The following is a 7,682-nucleotide window of genomic DNA, read 5'->3' as shown; positions in this document are numbered from 1 at the left end:
TTAACTTTTGAATGTGGTTCATTAGCATTTTAAAATGTACTCTTTATTATGGAAATACCAATCTTGTTGCTTGAACCAGCTTGTATTTTTCTGTTTGGTTCCTTTCTGCCATCTTTCTAAGAAAAAAAACAGTCTTTGGGATTTTATTCTATACCCTCCATAAAGAGAGTCAAGTTTAGCTCAAAACTATCTAATATCCGAAATCGGACAGTTGCGCACATGTGTTTTAAGCTAGCTTCTCTCTTTATGAGCACAAAAATCGCAGACGTACTGATAGAACAAAACAGAAGCTCTAAACAAACCCCCTTTCCCAGTACTGGGAGCAAAAGTCTTAAACTGTTCCACAAACCCCCTTTTTCCAGTACTGGGAACAAAGGCCTTAAACTGTTCCAGGAAACAGCTCTGAGCAACAGGTGCTAACAATTAAGAAAAATAGGAGGTAGGGTTATCAGATAAGAACAACTGACTAAGTCAGAAGGTCTATTGTAACAATTTACTGTAAACAAGCCCAGGTCCACTTTGGAAAATTCCCCGAATTACATTGTACCCCACCCCAGGCTATAGTTTTCCCTTTATAAGCTTGTAAGACTCTACATTCGGGGTTCAACTCCTCTGCTCCTGCGTGAGTTACGAGTTGGGCCCCAGCGCGCTGGAATAAAACCTCTTGCGGTTTGCATCAAGTGACGCCTCCTGTGGATGATTGGGGATGCTGTCGGTTCGCGGGACAGAGTAAGGGTCTCCTTTTGGGGGTCTTACATTTGGTGCATTGGCCGGGAAATTGACGGCCCCCCCTCATCCGCGGAGTCGACCTTGGAGGTAAGAAGGGGTACCCCGAGATTGTCTGTCTTTGTCCTGTGCGAGATTGTCTGTCTTTGTCCTGTGTTTCGCCAGTTGTTTCGCCAGTTGGTCTGGTGTTGTGTGCGCGTGCACTTTTGGTTTGGCAGCCGTTCGGTGACTCGTGAGAGTGGCCGAACAGTGGTCGGTAGACGTGCCTGGAGGACCACAGGTTGCAGCCCTGGGGGACGCCCCAAGGGTGGAGGAGAGCCAGGGACGCCTGGTAGTCTCCGTCTGGAGGGGCGTAAAAACCCCCGTCTGGAGGGGCGTAAAAACCCCCGTCTGGAGGGGAGTGGCTTCCCCTCAAAACTCTGGGACAAAGCGGGTCGCTCCCGCTGGTTGGCACAGGGCCATCGTCCAGTTTTTCAGTGTCTTTGTCTGTTTGGTTTCTGTGTCTTTCTGTGGACTTATGTGGAATTACTGGACGGACGTTATGGGACAGACTCAGTCCACTCCAAGTGAGTGGAAAGGGGAGCTTAACCCTCCCCCCCCCCCCCCCAGAGGCCATAGAGCTTCCTCAGGCAAATTAATCAGGTGACTGTTTAAACTCTGGTAAATATCTAATAGGAGTCAAAAACTCAGATTGTTTGGTATATAAATATAAATATAAAAATATTTGTTATCTCTTTCTGCTGTTTAATTTATTTAAAGATGGGGCGGACCTGCTGTGGTGGAATACAAGGGTCTTTAGCAACTGCTGAGACACCTTTTTCTCAGAGTCCTTTGTTCTCCGTCAGAGAGGGAATCAGCCCACTTAGATGATAAAAATTCCTCTGTTTGTATAAATAAAAGTTTCAGTTTGCTCTAATTTGTGAATTTACTGTATTAAATTGAATTTTAAAGTCCTAAGGTTGATCTAAAAGTATCCATTTATAACATTTCAAAGAACAAAAGAACTTTTATTTACAGCTTCCTTGTCTCTTTTGGTGCTGGGAGACTCCCAGCTAACAGCTTCACAGGGCGGAGAGATTTACAGGCTCTGTCCCTGCCTGTGACATCATAGTCCAACGTGAAACTAAGGCTGAAGTTACTATTAACTCTTTTTCTTTCAGGAGGCCATCCAGGCTTTCAGCTCACAAGAGATCTCCTCCTGCGAGAGGAGAGAGGGACCCCCCAGAAGGGGCTGGAGGCTCTCCCTCTCAACAGGTGTTTGTTTTGTGTTTTGTCATGTTGGTATCAGGACTGTTTGTTTTGTCTTTTTGTCTTATATTTTCTGTCATAATTGGGCCCTATATGTATATATTATTCGTTGAGTTTTGATTTGTCAAGGTTTTGTCAGTTTGTTATCAGTTTGTTAAAATCCTCTCAGAGGACATTGAGTCGTTCTTCCCTTCCTGTTTAACCTTTGACTGTGTAATTGGATTACTGAGCTTTTATCAAGGTTTTGCCTCTCTTGAAATAACACTCTATGTGTAACCTGTCCCTCCCCGACCAAGCATTTTTTCCCCCAGGTCAACGCCGGACTGTAGGATAATTTTCCCCTCACAGTCCCTGGAATATTAGTCTTGTTTCCTTTGTCCAATATAAGTGTCATTTCTGTTTTGCTGAAACATGAGTCGAGAATCCTGTCCTGGGATGTGGGAAAGGGAAGCCCCCATCAGGGGACTTAGAGGCAGTGTTCCTGTTATCTGCTCAGATCACAAAACTATAAGAATACTTGTTCACTGAAATGGTGTAAGTACAGATGTTTGTTTGATATTTTGTTTGTCTGCCTGGGTATAATTATTTGTTCATGTATGGAGGTCTGTGAGAAGAAAAAAGAAACATTTAATTTGTTTAGGGCTGAGTGCTCTGACACATAGCAAATCGCCCTGAGTGGCCACAGGGATTTCTTTTTTCCCAGGGGTGTTTGCTCTCTGTCAGAGGGGGAATCGGCCCGCCTAACAAAATTTCTGTCTATGTTTATTAATTTGAAGATATAACATTGTAACAATTGTGGTCCAAGAGGTTAAAAGCAGGGACCAAATTTTAAAGTTAACTATTTATAAGAAGGAAGCTTGAGCTGGCAAAGTCACCAAGTCTGCCCAGCAAGCTCAAAAACTAAATGAATCTTATTTCTGACACCTGCTGCCACCCAGTCTTAATCAGTGGTGGAGAAATGGTCTCAGAAGTGTTTGTCTCAATTGGCCATTTAACTTTGATGTGATTAATAATTACAGCACATTGTAAAATCTTTAGGAAGGAAAGGAAAATATTTTGTGGGCCACTTGGTCCTTGTGTGTGTGTGTCAACTCTTAAGTTATAGTTTTAAAATCAGTAATTGTAATGGAAACACACTCAAACAGAGGGGCTTTTCAGAAAGGTCAGGGAGTCTGATTGCAGTGAAAGGGTCACTGGTTCCCCCCCGCATGCCACCTTCATTGGCAGGAGACAAGAGCTTTTCCCAATGGGAACAGAGAGTGGACTGCCAGATGAAAACGCCCCGGTGGGAGCATTCCTTCACCACCTGGGACCCGCGCCGCGCTCCCTGCCTCCGCCCACCTGGTGTCCATCCCCTCCAGGGGTTGTTTTGAGTAGCTGCTGGAGGCAGCGACAAGAGGGAAATTCCCTTGTGACCCCCTGCGCCCCAATGAGAACCCAAGAACCCCTGACGACTCCTTGGACACTTTTCACCGTGTTCTGTTAGGGGGCTTAAAGAAGGCACAGCTAGTAATTCCTCTTTTCAGGCTTATCAGAATCTGAGATCATTATCTGTAGGAAGAATGTGGCCATTTGGGACTCAAGTGGCTGGAGGCCTGGGAACAGGGTGATGGGCCTGCTCCCTCCTCCCTCTGCCTTTTTCTAAATATTTTAAAATAATAGAAGTTTTGAAAGTTAATTTGAAATTATGAAGCTTTTTGTAAAGGTTGTACATGTGATAAGAAAGGGGAACAAAGAAAAAAAAAAAAAGGCCAGCAGCAAATAGAAAGGAATTAGTATGCTTATTGTAGGAAGCGAGGGCACTGCAAGAGAAAATGTCCTGGCAGGTTACTTAGAGAAGCAAAAGGGGAGACTCAGACTCCAAGGGTCTTTAACTTAGAGGAAGAGAACTGACAGGACTGGGGCTCCTTTCCATTGAGCCCCCAGGAGCCCAGGGTAACCTTACAAGTGGGGGGCAAACCTGTTAGTTTCCTGGTGGACACTGGGGCAGCCTATTCAGTCTTGACAGAGCCGATGGGACCCATAACCTCTAAGAAGACATCAGTCCAGGGAGCCACCGGACGAATTTCCTGTTTTCCTTGGACATCAAAAAAGGACTGTAGACCTCGAAAGGACACGGTAACGCATTCATTTCTGATCATGCCAGAATGTCCGTACCCCCTATGTAGACGTGACCTCCTACAGAAACTATTTGGATGTGCCACCATATCCTTTGAGGGGGACGGAGCGGGAATTCCTACGGGCAGTTGGATACTACCACCTGTGGATATCGGGGCTCGCGGAGATTGCTAAACCTCTGTACTCAAGTACTAGGGGAATGCATCCACTGAACTGGACCGAAGTGGAACAACAGGCCTTTGAGAAGCTAAAGAAGGCTCTCGTCTCAGCACCTGCCCTAGCCTTGCCAGACGTCACGAAGCCCTTCCACCTCTACGTGAGTGAGGTAAGGGGCATTGCCAAAGGGGTTCTCATTCAGACTCTAGGTCCCTGGAAGAGACCTGTTGCCTATCTGTCTAAGAGGCTAGACCCCATGGTAGCAGGGTGGCCAGCGTGCCTCCGGGCAGTGGCCACCACAGCATTGCTGGTGAAGGAGGCAGATAAGTAGACTCTGGGCCAGGAACTAGCCCTGACAACACCACATGGTGTGGAGGCCCTCCTTCGAGGTGCTCCAGAAAGATAGATGTCAAACACCAGGATCACCCAGTGCCAAGCTCTTCTCCTAGACCAGACTGTGTCCGGTTCCATAAGACACTGGCCATCAACCCTGCCAGCCTGCTTCCAGATGATAATCCAGAGGAACCTATTCAGGACTGCACAGAGGTAACAGACACAGTACGAACATCTCGCCCAGACCTGACAGATGTCCCGCTATCATCACCAGACAAGGTACTGTTCACGGTTGGGAGCAGTTATGTTCAGGATGGCATCCGATATGCAGAGCAGCGGTAGTAGCCCTGGACCGCACCATTTGGGCGCAGTCCTTGAATAGGGGGAACCACGGCACAAAAAGTCGAACTTTTGGCCTTAATCCAGGCCCTTCGATGGGGACACAGTGCCATCCACCGGGAAAGAGGGTTACCAACTACAGCGGGAAAGGACATTAAAAATAAGGAAGAGATTTTAGCCTTATTAGAGGTCATCTGGCTCCCAAGGGCAGTTGCAATAGTGCACTGCAAAGGACATCAGAAAGGAGAGACAATTGCGGCCAGAGGAAATAGAGCCGCAGACCAAGCTGCCAAGGAAGCCGCCCAAAAACCAATGGGGCCTTTACAAGTTTTAGTAACCCTGCCGTACCTGGACCTACGCAGACCCCCTCTTACACCAAACAAGAGGAGGAATTGGCAGAACAGAAGCAAGCCATCAAAGGACCAGATGGTTGGTGGATCCTACCAGATGACAGACTGTTGGTCCCAGAGGCTCTAGGTCGGACGTGAGTTGCCCAGTTACACCAGGCTACCCACTTGGCATCACCAAGACTTCTGAACTTCTGCGAGGCAGGTACTACCAAGCTTAGATAAAGTAATTAAAGGCATAGTCACTAGAAGTAGTGTCTGTGCACAGGTAAATGCTAAGCAAGGTAAGAGGGTCCCCCTGAGAATTCAGGCCCCATGGAAATTCCCCAGGAGAGCATTGGGAGGTGGATTTCACAGAGATTAAGCCACCAGCGTCAGGGTATAAATATCTGCTAGCTCTCATAGACACCCTCTTGGGTTGGGTTGAAGCATACCCCATTAGGACAGAAACTGCCTCTATAGTTGTCAAGAGATTACTCCAGGAGATGATACCTAGCTTCGGGCTGCTAGTAGTCATAGGATCAGATAACAGCCCCGCCTGCCTTTCTAGCCAAAGTATTTCTAAGTATAGCTCAAGCCTTAGGCCCAGAATCTGGACAGGCATGAGCAGGACTCTAAAAGTACTTTAACTAAATTTGTCCTAGAAACCGGTGAAAACTGGACCAACCTCCTGCCCTTCGCTATCTTATGGGCCAGGTGTACCCCCTACCAGAAGGGGTTCCCCCTTCGTTTGTGATCATGTATAGTAGACCTTCCCCCATCCTTCCCAGGGTCAGGGAGAAACTGAAAGCTGGAATTCATAACCATTCCCTTCCTTAAGTCCTTACAGGCTCTATACCCAGAGAGCCACCCATAAGCTTGTTCGAGATGCACTGCCAGTGCCCACCGCGGACCCTGTACATCCCTTCCAGCCCGGGGACTCGGTGTAGATAAAGAAGTTCACTGCCCAAGGACTCACCCCAACCTGAAAGGGATGCTACACTGTTATCCTGAGCATGCCCACGGCTGTTGAGGTGGACGGCACCCAGATCTGGCTACATCACTCCCAGCTCCTGCACCAGGAAACGGCCTGGATCCTGGCAACCAGCGGCCTCACCCGTGAGATCCCTAGCCTGGGCTCCATGCAGGCCAGGAGGAGACTCAACATCTGCAGGAAGGGAACTGGACTTCAGTGAGGACAGTACTGATGGGGACTGTGGTACTAGGGGCCTTGGTAACTGTAAGAACATTTTTCTAGCCAGTGAGAAAGTCCAGGGCTAAGTAAGGCTAGATGTGCTAGGGGGTAGGAGAGCAGGAACAGAACAGAGAATGCCCTTAAAGGAAGTAATGAAATATGATAGCAACCATACTTAGGTAAAAACTGCTGTTTGAATTTTAACCCTGCTATTCTGGCTTCTGTACACACTTGCTTGCTTGGACAATAGCATGGTTTGAAAGTTGGTACAGCCAATCCCCTTGGTTTCATCAGGGAGAGAATAAGTACTGTACAGGTTCTAATGCTCAGGCAACAATACCAGTCCCTCCGCCACGGAGACAGCCTCGGAGAAGGGTATATAGAGACAGAAGTTCCATGATTAGAACTTACAAAAAAGCAAATGGGGGAATGATAGAACAAAACAGAAGCTCTAAACAAACCCCCTTTCCCAGTACTGGGAGCAAAAGTCTTAAACTGTTCCACAAACCCCCTTTTTCCAGTACTGGGAACAAAGGCCTTAAACTGTTCCAGGAAACAGCTCTGAGCAACAGGTGCTAACAATTAAGAAAAATAGGAGGTAGGGTTATCAGATAAGAACAACTGACTAAGTCAGAAGGTCTATTGTAACAATTTACTGTAAACAAGCCCAGGTCCACTTTGGAAAATTCCCCGAATTACATTGTACCCCACCCCAGGCTATAGTTTTCCCTTTATAAGCTTGTAAGACTCTACATTCGGGGTTCAACTCCTCTGCTCCTGCGTGAGTTACGAGTTGGGCCCCAGCGCGCTGGAATAAAACCTCTTGCGGTTTGCATCAAGTGACGCCTCCTGTGGATGATTGGGGATGCTGTCGGTTCGCGGGACAGAGTAAGGGTCTCCTTTTGGGGGTCTTACATTACTTCTAAATTTTGTAAAACTTTTCATGGTGAGAAGGAGACTTTAAATTAGCATACTCAGGGAGTGGGCATTCATATTACGGGATCACCAGGTGTCTCCCTTCCCCCACATCCTGATTTCTTTGATTCAGCAGCGTTTTTTTCCCCCCAATGAAAGGTATTGTTAATAGATAAAGAAGATAAAGACAGATTTTAATTTTTTTCCTATTTCACTTTTCAAAGTAATAACTGGCATTTAAGTTGATTTTCGCCAAATTTTGCTTTTCCCAACGCGTTCTTCTATAGTTCTTAAATAAAGCATTAGACAATATTTTTGCGGCAGAG

The 7,682-nt window shown here is 46.8% G+C and overlaps 1 long non-coding RNA gene across 1 annotated transcript; it reads left to right on the top strand.

The window, feature by feature from the left end:
* Nucleotides 1-278: 278 nt before the first annotated feature.
* On the top strand, nucleotides 279-7,280 carry LOC307095752. Its single transcript, XR_013813229.1, has 2 exons — nucleotides 279-2,508; nucleotides 6,088-7,280. It is a non-coding gene; the product is annotated as an uncharacterized lncRNA (long non-coding RNA).
* The last annotated feature ends 402 nt before the right edge of the window (nucleotides 7,281-7,682 follow it).

Source organism: Cnephaeus nilssonii (assembly GCF_951640355.1).
Source record: "Cnephaeus nilssonii genome assembly, chromosome: X".
NCBI lineage: Eukaryota > Metazoa > Chordata > Mammalia > Chiroptera > Vespertilionidae > Cnephaeus > Cnephaeus nilssonii.
Note: the sequence above shows the minus strand (reverse complement) of the source record. Positions and strands in the feature narration are given on the sequence as shown.